We start from the raw sequence: 19477 nt of genomic DNA, 5'->3' as shown, positions 1-19477 counted from the left end.
TGACGATCACCTCCACCTCCACCATCTCCTCCATTTCCACTCTCACACTCAGTGCCCTGACAATCGCCTCCACCTCCACCATCTCCTCCATTTCCACCTTCACACTCAGTGCCCTGACGATCGCCTCCACCTCCACCATCTCCTCCATTTTCACCCTCACACTCAGTGCCCTGATGATCGCCTCCACCATCTCCTCCATTTCCATCCTCACACTCAATGCCACTATGATCACTGTAACCATCTCCTCCATTTCCACCCTCACACTCAGTGCCCTGACGATCACCTCCACCTCCACCATCTCCTCCATTTCCACCTTCACACTCAGGGCCCTGATGATTGCCTCCACCTCCACCATCTCCTCCATTTCCACCTTCACACTCAATGCCTGATGATCGCCTCCACCATCTCCTCCATTTCCACCCTCACACTCAGTGCCCTGACGATTGCCTCCACCTCCACCTTCCTCACCACCGCGCTACCACTACTGCTACCACTTCCAGCCCTACCACCTTCACTTCCATCACCACTAGCATTGTGCCTTCAGTCATTTAAGATCAGTAAATGAGCAACAGTGGCATCTTCCTTATATTTGAATAAGGTAGTGATCAGTCTGCCTTCCCTCTTGTTCCTTTTCTTTTGGGAGCTCCAACTGATCATTTAAAAAAATTTTTTTTTATTTTTAAAGATTTTATTTATTTATTTGACAGAGATAGAGACAGCCAGCGAGGGAGGGAACACAAGCACGGGGAGTGGGAGAGGAAGAAGTAGGCTCCCAGCAGAGCATGGAGCCTGATGTGGGGCTCGATCCCAGAACACCGGGTTCACGCCCTGAGCTGAAGGCAGACGCTTAACCGCTGTGCCACCCAGGCGCCCCTGATCATTTATTTTTAATTTAAAATTTTTATTTACTTAATTTAAAAAATGCAACTTTCATTTTATTTAAAACTTAGATATTAGCACTGAAAATTCTCAAAATAAACCATATCCCTTTTACACAAATGGTAGCAGACTGCAACATTTAGTTCTAATTCTTCCTTAGCACAATGACTTGGCTATCATTCCAAAAGAGTACATCATTCTTCTTTTATATTTGTTTGAAATTAAATTTTAGCTCTTACTTATATTAGTTCTTTCCCTTTATGTTATTTGGGTTTATTTTGATGTTTTCATTCTAATTTCTTTTGAAGGCTGTGTAGTTCATTGATTTTCAATCTTTCTATTTTTCTAATGTGAATAATTATGGCAGTAAATTTCTATGCATTCTATTAGCTTCATTCCAGGTCACAGTGTTTACATTATTTTGTGATTTTTCAGTTCAAAATATTTTAAAGCTTCCATTATGCTTTATTCTTTGACCTATTTAAAAGTATGTTTCCTGACTGCCTGACAGGGATTTATCAAGCTATCTCTCTGTTATTGATTTCTAGCTCAATTGCATTGTTGTCAGAGAATGTATTCTGTAGCTTTCTGTAATTGTCCTTTTGCTCTATGTCTCAGTATATGATTATTTAAAAATCTAGTAGATGAGGCACTGTTAAAATACTTTCTCTTAATGGCAGGTCTTGTCAAGAACATAATGCTCTGTATATTTTAAATGGTTTCTTTTCCTCTTTTCCTCTGGTAGCAGAGGAGATTTTTCTCCAATACTCACTATGAGAACTGGGTACAGTTGGTGGAAGTAAAACTCACAAAAGTGTCAGTGCACCTCCTCCTCTCCCACCACCACACCTCTGCAAATACTGAGCCCCATGGAGTCTTTAATTCTCAGACTTGTCTGCTGAGCACCCAGCAATTTGTCAGTTACAGTTTAGGTTTTGCTACCCCAGTACCGGTTTCTGTAAAGGTTTTTGCTCCTTTAAGTGGTGGTTCTTTCTATCTGTCTGTCTCTCCAATTCTGGAGGCATCAGTTTGCTTCTGTGACCTCAATTCTCTGATGGATCTAAGAAGGGTTGTTGACTCTCAGCTTGTTTAGCTATGTGTGCGTGTGTGTGCGTGTGTGTGTGTGTGTGTGTGTGTGTGTGATGGGAATCATGACTTCCAAGCTTCTTACGTGCTGATTTTGAAACACTTTTCTTCAAATGCTGTCGTTTTTTAAAATTGAAGTATAACTGACATACAGTGTCCTGTTAGTTTCAGGTGTATATCATAGTGATTTGATATTTTTATACATTATGAAATAATCCCCATGATACATCTAGTGACCATCAGTCACTATACAAAGTTATTACAGTATTATTGACAATATCTCCAATGCAGTACATTATAACCCCTGACTTATTTATTTTGTTAACTGGAAATTTGTACCTCTTAGTTGCCTTCACTTCTGTTGCCTGTTTCCACCAAGGCCTCCTTTTTCTGTGAACCAACAGTGTGTTTCCTGTATCTATGGGTATTTCTGCTTAGTTTTCCAGATTCCACATGTAAATGAAGTCATAGGTTATTTGTCTTTCTCGATCTGACTTATTTCACTTAGCGTCATACCCCCTAGGTTCATCCATGTTATTGAAACTGAGAAGATTTCAATCATTTTATGGCTGAGTAATATTCTAGCGTACGTATATACTACATCTTTACCCATTCATCTACGGATGGACACTTGGGTTGCTTCCATAGCTTGACTTTTGTAAATAATGCTGCAATAAACATAGGGGTACATATATCTCTTTTGAATTGGTGGTTTTCATTTTTTTCAGATAAATACCCAGAAGTGAAATTACTGTATCATGTGGTCTTTAATTTTTTAATTTTTTGAGGAAACGCCATACTATTTTCCATCGGGGCTGCACCAATTTACATTCCCACCAACAGTGCAGAAGGGTTCCCTTTTCTCCACATCCTTGCCAACACTTGTCGTTTTTTGTCTTTTTGATACTAGCTAATCTGACAGGCGTGAGGTGGTATCTCATTGTGGTTTTGATTTGCTTTTCCCTGATGATTAGTGATTTTGAGCATATTTTCCGTGTGCCTGTTGGCCATCTGTATGTCTTCTTTGGAAAATATCTATTTAAATCAGCAGCCCGTTTTTTAATCAGATTCTTTGTTTTTATTTATTTATTTATTTATTTATTTATTTAAAAAATTTTTTTTTTTTTAAGATTTTATTTATTTATTCGACAGAGATAGAGACAGCCAGCGAGAGAGGGAACACAAGCAGGGGGAGTGGGAGAGGAAGAAGCAGGCTCACAGTGGAGGAGCCCGATGTGGGGCTCAATCCCATAACGCCGGGATCACGCCCTGAGCCGAAGGCAGACGCCCAACCGCTGTGCCACCCAGGCGCTCCTGTTTTTAAAGATTTTATTCACTTATTTGAGAGAGAGAAAGAGACATGAGCAGGGGGAGGGGCAGAGAGAGAAGCAGACTCCCCGCTGAGCAAGAAGCCCCATGGTGCAGGGCTGGATCCTAGGACCCCGGGATCATGACCTGAGTTGAAAGCAGATGCTTAACCAACTGAGCCACCCAGGTGCCTGTTTTATTTATTCATATTTGTTATTGAGTTGTGTGAGTTCTTTATATATTTTGGATATCAACTCTTTATTGGATATATGATTTACAAATATCTTCTCCGATTCAATTGGTTGCCTTTTTATTTTGTTAATGGTTTCCTTCACTATGTAAAACCTTCTTAGCTTGATATAATCCCATGTCTATTTTTAGCTTTTGTTGCTCTTACCTGAGGAGATTGGTCCAAAAAAAATATTGCTAAGACTGACGTCAAAGTGCTTATTGCTGATGTTTGCTTCTAGGAGTTTTATGTTTCCAGTGTTGCATTCAAGTCTTTAATTCATTTTGAATTTACTTTTGTTATCTGGTGTGAGATAGTGGCCCAGTTTTATTCTTTTGCATGTAGCTGTCTGGTGTTCTCAGCACCATCTATTAAAGAGACTGTCTTTTCCTAATGTATATTTATGCCTTTTTTTGTCATAGACTTGTTGACCATATGTGTGTGGGTTTATCAGGGGTCTCTATACCTATTCCATTGATTTATGTGTCCATTTTTATGCCAGTACCATACTATTTTAATTATTATAGCTTTATAGTATAGTCTGGAATCAGTGAGCATGATAACACCAGCTTTGTTCTCCTTTCTGTAGCTATTGCTTCAGCTATTCGGTGTCTTTTATGGTTCCATACAAATTTTAGTATTCTTTGTTCTAGTTCTGTGAAAAATGCCATTGGTATTTTGATGGGGATTGCATTGAATCTGTAGATTGCTTTACATAGTCTGGACATTATAACAATATTAATTCTTTCAGTCCATGAGCATGGTATATCTTTCCATTTATTTGTATCTTCAGTTTTTTTTTCAACAATGTTTTATAGTACCGGGACTATAGGTGAAAGACCTCAGAGTACAGGTCTTTCACCTCCTCAGCTAAATTTATTCCTAGATATTTTATTAATGCTGTCATTTTTAAAAGCAGATACTTTAACTTTTGTTGTGGGGATGAAACATTTTTTCTTTTACCCTTCTAGGTTCTTTGGTTGGTCTCATAATTATATTAACATAAGAGATATTAACAAGAGAAAATGAATTTAATTACATACAGGGGCCTCTCAAACACAATGAGATGCAAGGACAAGCTGTGAAATTGAGGCTTATATGCCATTTTTAGTTAAGGAATGGATTAGAGGCCTGGGACTTCAGTGGGGAGAGAGTGATTCACAGGATGATAAGAAAAGGAGATAGTTGTTTGGAAATTAGACATTCGTTCTGCCAGACACATAGGTCATTTAGATAAAAAATCATCTCTTGATAATAGCTCTCTTTCTGAGCCATGTGCTTTATCTAAATTGTTTTAGGCAGTTTAAGGGAGAGGCATAAGTGTTTCTTGAGTCTGATGGGTCTTGATTGACTTTAGCCCAAAATAGTCCACATTTAAAAGTGACACATTTTAGGGATACTTGTTCTGAACCCCTTCGTTTTCATTGTCCTTAAATAGTAAGTCTAGTGGTTTTCCAACATAATTCCAATGGGTTTGTTTCTGAAGTTCTTAAGGATCTGTTTCTATTTCTTGTTGTTGTCTGTTGGTTCTCATTCCTACTACCTTTTCCCCTCATGTCACTGAAACTGTTCTGTGCCACCCATGGGCCTTGAGAATTATTTGTTTAGGTTCTCAGAGGCCCTGGATGAAGATACCTTCCTCCAGAGTTGATTTCGGTTTGCGTTTTCAGGTATCTGAAGAAAATAGAGCCAGACTTGATATTTTTGGGCCACCCTGACCACAACCATTTGAGCAATTTCTACCAGATTGTCAAAACTTGGCTTACCTCTAGTTAAAAAATGAGTTTGTTTTTCTCTCCCAGGTCACCATTTTATCCTCCCCTCCCCCACCTCTTGTCAGGATGTGGGAGATTTATTTCTAAGGAGCCTCTATCCTGAGAGGGTGGCACTTTGATATCCTGGCTGGCTGGGTGTGTGTGTGTGTGTGCGCGCGTGCGTGCACGCACACACGCACAAGCACAGCCAAAGGGGCATTGTTCTATAGTACTGTCCACCTTGGTTAAGATTTGGGTTTTCAGTTTGTCCTTTTTACCTAGAAAAGCCATCAAAACTTTAGCTTAGTGTTACAGTGATTTCCTCTTGATTGTCAAATGCCCCCAGGGGCAAAGCAGCATGGAATCCCAACTTACTCTTCTGAGTTCTCAACTTTTTCTCTATTTTAAGCCCGGTAATAACTCCTTTCAGTTCTTTGATACTTTTTTTTAGAACAACTATTTTGAATTCATGCCATTTGTGTCTCTCCATTTCTTTGGGGTCGGTTACTGGAAGTTTACTGTGTGCCTTTAGTAGTGTCATGTTGCCCTGATTTTTCTTGATCCCTAGAGCTTTGCAAAGGTATCTCTTCATTTGAAGCAGCAGTCACCTCTTCTAGACCTTATGGACTGACTTCACTAAGAAGGACCTACACTTCTGGGTGAGCAGGGACACACTGAAGCATGTTGTGACCCCAAGTTTAGGGGTGCAGGGCATCAAGTGCAGGGGCATAAGGTGGCTCCAGGTGGGAGGGGTGTGATTTCTCATCAGTTCAGGCCACTGGGGTTCACAATACCAACAACTGTGTGGTTCTTGGCAAGACTTGCAGGGGTTCCGCAGTGGCTGCAGGGGTTTTTGGGGTCCTCAACGGCATGTCTGGATCCAGGGGCTAGGGATCAATGCAGGCAGCAGTGGTGGGCAGAGTGGGTAGAGTGGGTATGCATATGTTCTGTTGCAGGGCTCCAGCTACAGATACGCATCGTGGTGAGGGATAAAGCTGGCAGTAGGGGACCAGGCCAACTGTGGGCTTCCTTGCAGCTGTGGGGGTCCTGGCTGTCAGCATGAACTCATGTTGTTTTAGGTTCTCACCAAAGGCAAATGGGGCCATGGAAGCTGGTGATGGGGAGTCAGGAGGGCAGCATGCAGGTGCACAGCTGCGGGGGCTAGGTGGAGTGAGCCCAGGGGTGCTGGCTAGTGACAAGAGTCAGGGTTGGATCTATCTGGGCCCATGAACAGCTGTGGGGGCCCTGGCTCTCTGCGTGCAGCCCCGTGGCTGCTGGGCTAGCCAGGAGTAGGCAAATGGCAGTAGAATCGGCTGCCAGTTTCTAGGTTGGTGCCTTGCATGCCTGCTGCCGCAGATGCGGGGCTGACTGCTCTTGTGGGAATCCGCAGCTCCACGGAGAGGGGAGGGAAGGGGGTGGGAAGAGACTCGAGCAGCAGGTTTTGGGGAACATGACAACATGTGGGGAGAAAACCTCAGCAGTGAAGTCTGCAGGGGTTCCAGGACGACGGTGCTGGCTGTTGGTGTCTTCATGGGAGAAAGCTGTTGGGATCCTTTTCACACCTGGGGCCCATGACCGGTCCTCAGTGAAAGCTGGGCTTACCTGCAGTATGGACAAGAGCTGTGACACCTTCGGCAGTAAAGCCTGTCAGGGTCTCGTGGACAGCAGGCGACTGGGAACTGCGTTGGCTCCCACTGCTTGGCTGATCTGTACCCCTGCCCTTCTGTCTTCTTCCTAGCTTTCTCCAGATGCTTCAGCCCTTCTCCATCTCTGGGTGGGATGAAACTGAAGCAGGTTCTTTTGTGAAGTGCCCTGAAAGGTTGGCGTAAGTGGCTGCTCACCTCACTTTCCCGTTACTGGCGAGGGAAACTCTTGACCTGAGGCGTTCCCTGTTGGTGCTGAGCAGGACTGGCCTGGGGGACGGACTGATGTAGGCAAAATGAAATTTTTCTTTCTACCTTTTTTGTGTGGTATTTTCAGCTATTTTGTTTTGCTGTGTTGTGGAAGCTTCTTCACTGGACTCCTGAGCTCTCCCAGGGCTATTTTTAGTCAAGGATAGCTGTCTAATTGTTGATTCTGTTGGCGGACGGAGTCTGGGGTCACCTACTCCACCATCTTGGTGATGTCACTGTCTCAGCTCTTTGATACTTTAAAGAAAATACTAAAGAAAAATGCATCCAGTATTTTATTTGTTTTCCACTGGACAATGAATGACCTAGTGTCATTACTAGAAGCAGATGTCTCCTATATGTTTTCAAGTTGTCCTTGATTGCTTTTTTGTTCAAAGATGTGTCAATACATCTTTTCTACCAATCCAAAAAGCCCATTTGCAAAACCATTTAGCCTCAGAATTGTTGGCAGCAAAGTCAGAGCCTGCTTAGTCTCTACTGGTTTATTCAGAGGCACACAGGGAAGCAGCGTGCATACAGCCCCTGCAGTCTGACCCGTTTGGCTGGTTTTGATCCTGACAGAGGGTAGGGGGAGAGGTCTTGTGATCCTGATCTCGGTTGGCTAGTCCAGCTAGAGGTATGGTTCTGTAGGCACAGGATTGCAAATGACTCCTTCACACACCTAAATCATTCTTTCTACCCTCAGATTTTACTGTGCTAAGGATTTTTCTATTCTCTCTCTTTCTCTCTCATCTTTCTATTCTTGGGTCACTATTGACATTCCAGTTCTCTACCTCTTTCTCAGATCTAAATTGTCTCTTGTGAGATGTCAATTCTTTTTTTATTTTTCAGACATCTCCTAATTTATTACTCCTCTTTGAACCACATTAGGAGTCTGGAAGGTCTGGATCCAAGATAAAGCCTTTCTACTTTCCAGGCTAAATCTCTTTGCTGAGTCACAAACCATGACATTTATTGAATGCTTACTATCTGTGCTGTTTTACTCATTATCTTGCTGAAATGTTCCTCACGTCATACACGATTCTTTGGAAGACAAATATTATATGCAAAAGATTTGTCTTACAGATTTCAGACATTTATCATTTTCTTGTTTTTGTTTGTTTATATTCCTTCTCTCTTAGTTTCAGTTTGGACCCTTGGGGATCATTTGATCTAAAAGTTTTCTTTTTAAAGATGAATAAACAGAGAGTCAAAGGGTTTAATGTTTGCAGGTCATACGGGTAACTCGTAACAGAGTTAGGTTTAGACTTACAGAGTTGACAATAGTACAGAGAATTTCCTTCCACCTTTAGCCCAAATTCCCTTACTGTTAATATTGTCTTGTAATCATATTCCAGCGATCAAAAGTAAGAAGTTAGTGTTGGTACAATAGTATTAGCTAAGCTACAAATTTTATTCTGATTTCACCAGTTTTTGCTCTGATTTCCTCCTTCTGTTCCAGGACCCAATCCAGAATGTCTTGTTGCATTTAGTTTCCTGTCTCTTTAGTCTCCTCTAGTTTTTGACAGTCCTGTTTTGCCTTATCTTTTGCTACCAAGACATTTTTGAATACTTCTGGTCACGTATTTTGCACAATGTCTTTTGATTTGGGTTTGTCTGATGTGTTCTCATGACTGATTGAGATTATTTTGGGGGAGATACTTTTCCTGTTTCTCCATAATCTTTTGTCCCCTAATTTTAGCATCTGTTGGTTGCTTCCTTTATATTTTATCTTTTATAAAGCAAATCTCTCTGGCAAGAGAGAATGGTATCAAATTTTCACATTCTGCCTGAGGGACCAAAGTGACAATATAGAGTGGTTTATGTTGAAATCAGACGAAAGAGTTGATATGAGTTTGAACTGATGTAGAAAGGTGGTGTATTGGAGTAGGGTATAACCTAGAAATATGGATCAGAAGTGTAAATGAAACCCAGATGCAAATAGTATCCAGACTTAAGACCAGGCTGTCATATGAAGAAAACTTGGACGAGACACATAAGCTAAAACCATGCAAAATGATAAAGACTAACTACTCAATTTGAAGATATGGGTGGAAGGTGAAATGTCAGACAGAGAAGCGACTACAGCTACCTAAAGCACTATGAAAGGTGTGCAGGAGGAAAGGGGTTTACCAGGGAGGACGATTATATAAGGGTTTTGGTGGAGGGGCATTTTCACCAATCAAAATAAGATTCTGTAATAATGGAGAAACACTCAATTTAAGCACATATTATAATTACTCGTGGAGGATATTTTACCATATCCATTAAGGGGTGCATAATTGGAGCCCAGTTGCCATTGTTCTTATTTTGCTTTGCTGGTATTGGTCACATCCATCATTTCTTCCCCTCTCTTTTCTCTCCATAATCTCAGAGAGGGGCTTAAGTGGGGTCATGAACAAAATGATCCGAAGAGGACAGCACGGAGTAATTCCCCTCCTTTGCCTCCTTTTCTGGATCAGGAATCCTTTGATGGGAGAAGTAGATTGTTACGGGATTTCTCATGCTCCCTAGCTTCCTTTCTCCACTTTTGCTGACAGAATGAAGTTTTGAACACTCCCTGTCATCTGTTGGGGAAGTGCCTTGCAAGGTCTAAGAGAATTATGGAAGGGCCAGAAGAAGGAAAAAAAGAACAAGGGGGAATCAGGAGGTCAAGAAGCAGGAAGTACAATCCTGCCCAGTCTAGATCTTTGGGACAGGAGAATGTCAGGGTGCAGGGTGTACAACTACCTGGAGCAGCCCTATGGCCTATTTCTCAGGATCCCAAGCAATGGGGTGGAGGGCAGATGGCCAGTTGAGACGATGTTAGTTGTACGGACTGGGGATACTTAAAAGACTTTTGCTCTTCATCTTCATGTTGATAATGTTAATCTGGAGATTTTAAGTTTGATGGCGGAGAGAAGGCCCGCTTTGGGATGAGTACCCATGTCTCAGAATCTTCTATTTTTTCCATACTGCTTCTAAGTTTGAAAATGCACCCTCTCCTGAGAAGGGCAAGATAGCCAATATAAAGCACTTTGAATCAATCCGCTTATTAAGGACAAACAAAGCAGTTACTTTTGAAGCACTTAAGGCTTGGAGCTAGTTTTCTATTGCTGATGTAATAAATTACCACAAATTAGCTGCTTTGTATGACAGAAATTTATTATCTTACAGTGCCTTTAGCTCAGGAGTCAGAAATGGCTCTTGCAGGTTCTAAAATCAAGATGTCTGCAGGGCTGAGTTCCTTACTGGAGGCTCTGGGGAAGAATTTGCTTCCAGGCCCACATGGGTTGTTGGCAGAATCCAATTCCTAGCGGTTATAGGACTGAAGTCCTCATTTCCTTGCTGGTTGTTGGTTAGCTTTTAGAGGCTGCTTGCTTTCCTTGGCTCATGGCCCCCTCCCTCATCAAAGCCGCAATGGCGGGTCAAGTCCTTTGCATATTTCAGTCTCCTGTCTCATCTTTCTTGCTTCCCTTTGTCATATCTCTGACTCACTCCAGTTGGACAAATTTCTTTAGCTTAGACCGGGCCTGCGTGAATAATCCAGGATAGGCTCCCTGTTTTAAGGTTTGCAACAATTACATCCACAAAGTCCCCTTGCCATGTAATACGATGTATCCCCAGGTCCCGGGATGTAAGGCATGAACGTTTTGCAGGGTGGGCAGGTGGGGAGGGGCGTTGTTTGCTGTACCATAAGTTCAAACAACACACGAGAAAGGTTATGAAAGGGGTTGGGGAGAGAGGCAGGCCAAGTCCTGGAGTTTGCCTGTAATAAAGCCAAGGGACCGCCGGAGGACACCACAGTGCTGGGCAGGAATGACAGGGGAGCGCAGGAGGCACGGGTCCCCTGTGTGGGTGGCAGATAAGAATTTAAAGGAGAATGTCAGCTGGACGCAGAGATCGTGGAGGACAGTATTGCCTTCTTAAATTTACCTGGACTGACTTTGCTGAGGAAAGCTAGTGGGAGACGGGGTAGGCTGATCCCCGGAGTACCCGACTTCTCGGAGGACCGTGTGGATGTCTGTCTAGACCCCGGCCTCTCAGGCATGTGGGCCAGCAGCGGAGGACAAAGCAGAACTCAGAGAATCCTGGAGGAGGTGACCTGCTGAATCCAAGGCACGGCTCTCTCCATCTGTCTGCTCTGCTGGCAGTTCTGTGACAGCTCTTTGCGCCCTTTGACTCCGACTGTCAATGGCACTGGCCTGATGGTATGGCTTCTGAGAAGCTCTCACACTCCCTGACATGCATCCTGACTCCCTTCCCTGCTTTCCACTTTCTTCTAAAGGGAACTCTGGCTCAGCCTGTCAGCGGAGCTGGGATGTCCAGTTTAGACACGTGTTACACAGGACCCGTCACGTGCACCGTCCCCAGTCCCTGCAGCCCTCTCTTTACCCCAGCTGTTGCTAGGGCAGCCAGCTTCACACAGGCACCACCAAAGATCCCCTTGCTTCCCTTCTACCTCAGGATCGTGCGACACCACCGGGGGGCTGCTGCAGAAAGTAATTGGCAGCATACACACCTTAGAAGTGAGTGAAAGTTAATATTCCATGGAACAATCTTTGACGAGCTGGAAATGGGAGCTTGTGATGAATCTCCCCACTTCTTTCTCTGAGGTGGATGTTTCTGAAGTGTATTCTATACCCGTTCCTCACAGTGTCCTAGTGGAAGTGGCTTCCCACAGGAGTGACCAGCTCGATGACATACCCTCACGCTGGCTCTTATCCCTTCCTAATTTTATGCTCTCTGCTCTCTGACTACTGTTCCCTAGAATCACTTCCCAGAATAAATTACCTGTGTGCGCGCTCTGCCTCAGGTTCTGCTAAGACATGTGCCAACGATATGACCTGGCAAAGCTGAGGAAAATCTTTGTCAGAATCAAAAAATTCAGTAAGACCAAACTCAGTCTCTTTTTATAATACCTACCCATGAATCATAGGCCACGGCTGGGAAGCAAACAGCCCGGAGCATCTCCCACCGCTGGCTCTCGGGGAGATATATGGCTCTGTAAAGCCCTTTTAACTGCAGGCCAAGTTGTAGATGGCTTGCTTGTGTAAACAAAAGAGGCAGAGAAGCATAGAGGTGGCATTGTACTAGGATTATAAACAGTTTATATGGATATCATGAGGAAACAAAACAGAAAGCCTATGATATATCAATTAGTCAAATGAATTGATTGCTGTATTTTAGGCCTGTCCTTTGTAAGGAATTGGGAGGGGACAGAAGAATAGAGGTAGAGTCCTCATAAATCTTTTATCTAAAAATGTACAGTAGAATCTTAGGTATTGAATAATCTTGGTGATGCTTGAAAGGCCAGACACTGTGAGGTTGGAATGAAAGCAAACACCCTAGAAAAGAGGAATACTTGGCTGTGAGTAAAATACATAGTTTAAAAGAGCTGACTCCACTTCTTTCCTACCTGTGAGACCTTGCTCCCAGTGACTTAACATATTTGAACCATAATTTTCCTGTCTGGAATTTGGGGATACTCAAAATTTTTTTCTGATATGTCGTAAGAATCAAATGACGCTATGTATAGAAGCCAAAATTAACATAAAACCAACATTTGATGAGAGCCCATTTTGCACCAGGACTGCCCTGGACAATAGGGAATAGAGAGATAAGTGTGATACGGCCCTTGCCTCTGAGGAACTCCCACGGTATGAAGACAGAGACAGGTGCATGTGTGAATATATAGAAGGCAATGCCATTCAGAGAGGGAAGGAAAATCCGAGGCATCCAGAAGAGAAGCAATCAATTTTTCTGGGTGTGGGAAATGAGAAGTTGACATCTATGCTAGAAGCTGCGTAGCTTTCTTAATGCATAGAAAGAAATGGAATATGTGGGGGGAGGCAAGGGCGTTCCAAGGAGACTGATGAGCAGAACTCAAGTCATCTGTGTGCAAGTTAGAACGAAGAAATGGTAAGTTTGCTTTGGGACTTATTAAATGGCAAGTTCCCACTGAGCCTCCACAATGTTAGTATTCAGTACATAGTTGGAATTAGGACGCAGAGACTCAGGTGAGGGCATGGAACTGGACATAAGGATTTCGCAGGGATTTGCGTGTCCATCATTGTTACGACGCGAGTGGGAAACTGCTCAAAGAAGACTAGTATTGAGTAGAAACAATAATTGGCTCAAGGACAGAAATCCGTCGAATTCCAATATTCAGTGGGTGAGGACAGGGAGATGGAACGAGAGGTTATACTAGAAATTTTCCCCGAGATGAGAAAACATAGATATGGAAACGACATGTTAGGTACTAGATTACCAGACAGTAATGTAAAAGTAGGTGTCTGAGGACGTTTTGCTCGCTCTCATGTCAACAAGGAGAATATGAAAGAATCTGTAGAAATTGGGAGAAGAATTTATAATGAGGACTTCTTTGACGAAAGTCTATTCCGGGATTCCTATTGTTTCTCACTCAGGTCTGTTGGGAAGAGCCTAAGAGAAGATCTTTTGGAGAACTTGGTATGCAAATCTTGTATTTGGAGTCCAGGGTCAATCGCCTGGCATCCAGCACATGCCTTAGGAATCATAACGTGGGGGAGGGGCCAGCTGAACCGGCCTGTGGTAGCAGCACAGTGAGAAATAATTGCATTTTCTTCTAATGGTGTGTCCAAAGTACATGATCCTAGGGACCTCATGATAAGATGTTCACATGGTGTCATTTAAAAAGTTGTCTCGACCAGAAGACCGAGAGAGTTCTAGTTGGAGGCTTTGGTAGGGGGTCCTGCAAAACACTCACTAATTTGCTCATGAGAGAAAGAGTGGGCTTTACATTCCTGTCAAGTCTGGAGACAACAGAATGTCCTTAAGACAGTACTAGGCAGGGCAGAGCCTCCTCATTCCTCTTCCCTTCTTTTGTCATTCTATCCCCAATTAGACTGCGGGAAGTTTAAAAATAGCAATTAGGAGGAGGTGACAAAGAAAGAGAGAGAAAGTGAACCTCACCTTCTTTCTTGAAAACAGTAGATCTGCTTTCAATCCTGCGCTATTTGGGGAGTGGAGGTGGGGGGAAGGGAAAGGGATTGTTATACCTTTGAATGAAGATCGAAATGCCAATTAACTTATTTAACTTGGAATTCCTAAGTTCCAAATTGAGACTCTATGACTTAAATCAGTCTTCTGTTTGATTTGTTTCCCAAGACTGACTGTCTTTTTTTTTTTTTTTTTTAGATTTTATTTATTTATTTAACACAGATAGAGACAGCCAGCGAGAGAGGGAACACAAGCAGGGGGGGTGGGAGAGGAAGAAGCAGGCTCCCAGCGGAGGAGCCTGATGTGGGGCTCGATCCCATAACGCCAGGATCACGCCCTGAGCCGAAGGCAGACGCTTAACCGCTGTGCCACCCAGGCGCCCCCCCCCTTTTTTTAAATAAATCCAGGGACTTGGGAAAGAGATCTCCCAATAAAAAGGTATAAATAAATAGCATAGTACCAAAATTCAGTTTGCAGTTTGAATAGATCCCACAAGTTATGTTTTTTTTTCAAGGCTCGATTTGAAGAGGATTCAGACAAAGAAAGAGAATAAAAAGCCAGAGAAGTCGATAAGATTAGAGTGGTAGAAATCGGGGGCGGGGGGGCAACTATCAAAGATAGGTCTGATGCAGGAGACAGTTATATTCAGCCTAGCAATGAAGACAATCCAGATAAACTGTAAAATTATACTGTTTTTTTTTTTTAATCCATCTGAGATCTGAGGATTTAAAGAAACCTAAATGAACTAAATCCAGAAAGAGATGAGCCCTTTCTAAGAGGAAAGAGTCTCACAAATGCTTTACATGCTGGAGACATAGTGGCAAAGGACATATACCCCCCCATAAAAAGGGTAATGAGAAGCCAGTCTCTTAATGAATGTTTCATGACTGCATATGGACTGGCATGATGGGCCAGAATTTTGAAGAGTCTCCGTCACAAAACGATTCTGCACACACCCACCAACTCTTTTCCGTGGACTTTCTCCACATCACCGTACCACACCTGGGTAGTGTGCCAAAAGTTGGGGAGTGGGGGAGCAGGGCAGAAGAACTGAGAGAGATTTACCCCTGGGTGCAAAAGGTCTTTTCTAAGAGTAAGGCAGGGACCAGCAGGACATAAGTGCAGGATGTGACAGAAATGCCTTTAAGTTTCACTGGAGCTTTACTAAGTACAGTTTAGTGGCCCAGTAAATGCCAGGGATGGGCCTGCAGAACAGCTAGCCCTTCCAAGGCACAGAGAGCCAGCATCAGAACTGGAAAGCAAGGAAAACTCTCCGGTGACCCAAAAATCTGACATCTAGGCAATAAAGGAGTGGAATATCCCACAATTCGAAAAGATAGTACCTGGAGAGATGTCCAGATCGTCACCGGTACATGGATCCCAACAGACCTGCAGGGAGTCTGCTTCTCCCTCTCCTCCCCACTTGTGCTTGCTCTCATTATCTCTCTCTAATAAATAAATAAAATCTTTAAAAATAAATAAAATCTCCAACAGACCTGATCCTGCCTTCACAATATTTCAAACAATTGGTAAGGTGACTATAACTAAAATTGTAAAAAAGCCCAGATCCAGCTCAGTACCTCACTCTATCCACAAACCAGCTGGTCCAGGAAGAGGGATGGCTTTTTCTGGGGATTAATATTATTTCTTTAGTATCTATCGCTCTTTTATACATGATATCCTGTAAGCAATAAAAATTACAAAACATGAGAAGAGGCAAGAATATGTGAAGTCTTATAGGAAGAGGCAAATGGAGACCCAGACAGTCCAGATAAGGGCTTTAAATGAATCATTATAAATATATTCAGGATTTTGACAGAAAAATGAAAAGTATAAAAAAGAACTACATGAAAGTATCAGAAATGAGGAGTTTATATTGGAGATAAAGACTTCATTCAATGGCTCCATTAGCAATCCGGGTACCGTGGGAGAAAGTATCCGTGGATTGGAATATTGGTTAATGTAATTATCCAAACCAAGAATCAAAGAGAAAAAGACAATAGAAAAAACCACGCAGAGTGCCTGAGACCTTTGAAACAATCCCAAAAGGTCAAGAACATATGTAATCAGAATCTCAGAAGTAGAGGAGGGAGAGAGAACAGGGCGGAAGAAATATGTGAATAGATAATGGTCTGGAAGTTTTCAAAGGTGATGAAAGACATCAATTCACTGTTCCTAAGAGCTCAGCAAACCCCAAGAATGATAAACAGAAAGAAAATAATACTTAAATATCTCATAATCAAATTGATAAACACTAAATATAAAAATTAAGTCTTAAAAGCAGCTGGATAAAAGACTCATGGGATGTGGGACAATAATAATTATGACTGAATTCTTATCAGAAATAATGAAGGGCAAAGCTTATCAGAAATAATGAGGGGAGAAGACAATGGGTACATTTTTAAAGCGCTGAAAGATTTAACAAGATAAAACAAAAATCGTCAACCTTAGATTCTAGATACAGGAAGATTATCTGTGCTTTTTTTCAGGCAGAATAGAGCAGAAATAATTCCTCTTCAGAAGACCTGAACTATGAAAATGAGAGAGGATATTCTTTTTTTTTTTTTTAAAGATGTTTATTTATTTATTCGACAGAGATAGAGACAGCCAGCGAGAGAGGGTACACAAGCAGGGGGAGTGGGAGAGGAAGAAGCAGGCTCATAGCGGAGGAGCCTGATATGGGGCTCGATCCCATAGCCGGGATCATGCCCTGAGCCGAAGGCAGACGCTTAACTACGCTGTGCCACCCAGGCGCCCCTAGAGAGGATATTCTTATACCAGATAGAAGTCTGGTTTTTCAGAAAGGAATGCAGAGCACCATAAAGGGTAAAACTGTGAGTAAATATAAGAGATCTTTATATTTTCTTTAAACTTCTCTAATGGGCCATTGGCTGTCAACATAACAATTTTAGCATTGTTGGCTGAGCGTGAAGAATTTCCCAGTTGTCTGGTGGATCCTGTGGGACCAGGGATAAGAGTTTGGTTTGGGGGGGTCTTGCAGGACCAAGGCCGGTGAGGCAGTTTGTGTGGCTGTAGTCGGGGAGAGAACCTGATATTGATTAAATGCAGGGAGATTGAGCAAAAAGCAAATATTTTGAGAATAGTGGGAATGAGTGTCTGACTATTAGAGTTATAAATATAGAAAGAGGAAAGGCCATAATAAACCCTTTGGTATTGGGTTAGGATGGGAGGTATTGGTGTGAGCTCATGGTTTTACATTTATCTATCTATCTATCATCTATCTATCTATCATCTATCTATCTAACAATCGGTATATAGATAAACATATAGATATGGAACTAGAAATAAATACAGATGTTGTGGGTATATACATAAATATATTTTCTAGTTTTGCCCATTGAGAGGACCTAGAATCAATGATATTCCAGGAACAATAAACATACCTAGATTTTGCTTTCTAAATACTATTATCCACTAAAAGAAACCATAACTTCTTGAAGAAATCGTTGATTCTTGGACTGGGTCAGGGAAAGTTCAAGGTAAATATGCAATATTTCATGCATCAGAAAGCAAGAAAATACTCTGAGAATGTTGGAAGATAAAACAGAAGCATATAAGAGCATGCTTATGTGAACTCCTGCTAGCCAAATCCGGCAATTTGAACATCACAATAAATAGTGATAGTAACAGGTTATGATCCATTGGATAAAATAAGAATCGGGTGTTTTTTTATATTAATATAAATTAATGAATTGATGGAAGAGAAAGGGAAGCTCTATCTTATGGTAGGATGACAACTAATAAATGTAGAAGTACTATAGGCATTAGAAAAATCAACACTTCAGTGCTATCATAATATGAAATTATTCAAACAAGAATCATCAGTAGATATTAAAATTGTGGGTAAAAGTTTGAATAGGAACTAGATATTTATGTACTGTTAAAGCATTTTCCCACAAGTTGCTTATTAATTAATAAGTACATTTACTTAGTAATTTACAGTGGAGTCTTTTTTAGCAGACTCCATTTTAATCAAGAGATATAAGTTAACATCACCAGTAATAGGACAAATAGAGATGGTATGCTTCCTGATATGTTTCATTTAGAAGCATACAGCATCATTTCTGAGGAAATGTCGAACAGAATAACTGAAGGTTATTCTACAAATATATAGGTTATTCTACAAATAAATAGGTTGTATGTAACAATGATTATTATTTTGAAAGAATCAGCCAAATGTGTTGCCTGCTTCCATCCTACCTCAATATGTAAATGGGAAGGTTTCAATGGGGCAAGACAGAAAGGGGGGCAGTTGGCCAGAGTAGGCAAAGCCTAGGGAAGACCCCTATTCTCCCCATATGTTTTGGACAACCATGAGGGACCTCGCTGTATGGTCCAGGAGCTCCTCCTTTAAGACAAAACCTTTATGAACGTTAAACCTCCTATTCTCACCTTAGCAGGAATTTCTTTAATCAGATAATTAAATTGCTTTCTTTTGAACAAACTGCAGAATCACAAACTGAGAGAATCTTTTTTTTTCCTTTTTAATCAAACTTTTTTTTTTTTTTTTTTTGGGGGGGTGGTGGTGGTGGTTACTTGGAGCACATGGCATTTTGGAGAAAGAAAATATGTAATCAGAGAGTGGGGACACTTTGGGTAGCTGAAGGGCAGTTGAAAGACATCTCCCTGTAATAGTGAGAAGCATGTAGGGAAAAGTTGAAGATTAGGAGTAGAGAAGGATCAACTGAAAATTTTGTTTTCTCCCCCCCCCTTTTTTTTGTGGACTCAGCTACCTGTCTTTATGCTCTGGAAAGTCACCCAAATGGTCATTGACCTATGGGAAGAAGGTAATCGCCAATCCCTTGAACAGAACTAATGGCCGATCAAGACAATTTCCAAGGGAATAGTAACTGGTGAGTTTGTAGCAGTCACCCATCCGATCAGAGTACTAGAGAAAATCATCCTTGTGGGGGTAGGGGGGTTCTTTCTTGCCCTATCAGATATATATGGTTGGAAAAGTCATCTGGGTCCCAGAAAGATTTACAAAAAACCACAGATTCTGTCATTCTACTGCCTCAGAAATCCATGTCCTCATGCTTTCTGATCACCTTAAGGCCAGCCCCAGAGAGGAATACTGCTTCAGAATGGGATCAGGCACTTTGGAATTTCAGATAAGTAAAAAGCAAAACAAAGCAAAAAATCTTGTTCTATGGTCACTTAATAATGCTTCCTATGAGTAGCCAAGAAGAAAGACAAGATTGTTTTCATCAAAGACTGGCAGAGAGAGAGAGAAAAAAAATGTTTAGAATATTTTGCTGTGTCCATCTAGCTTTTAATCTTAATATCTTCTCAGATTCCTGGAGAGAGGGTGTGTATGAGGACGGCTGTGTGCAGCTGCCTACAGATCCATC

At 41.9% G+C, this 19477-nt stretch overlaps 1 long non-coding RNA gene across 1 annotated transcript in view; it reads left to right on the top strand.

The window, feature by feature from the left end:
• Positions 1-18968, top strand: part of LOC148110658 (uncharacterized) — a 48944-nt gene extending 29976 nt beyond the window's left edge. The window contains exon 3 of the long non-coding RNA XR_015726476.1: positions 18856-18968. This is a non-coding gene — a long non-coding RNA (uncharacterized LOC148110658). The remainder of the gene's footprint in view (positions 1-18855) is intronic.
• The last annotated feature ends 509 nt before the right edge of the window (positions 18969-19477 follow it).

This window comes from Ursus americanus, chromosome 2 (genome assembly GCF_024610735.1).
Source record: "Ursus americanus isolate L20-20 chromosome 2, mUrsAme1.1.p, whole genome shotgun sequence".
Lineage (NCBI taxonomy): Eukaryota > Metazoa > Chordata > Mammalia > Carnivora > Ursidae > Ursus > Ursus americanus.
The sequence above is the reverse complement of the archived record's forward strand: the minus strand, read 5'-3'. Positions and strand labels throughout refer to the sequence as shown.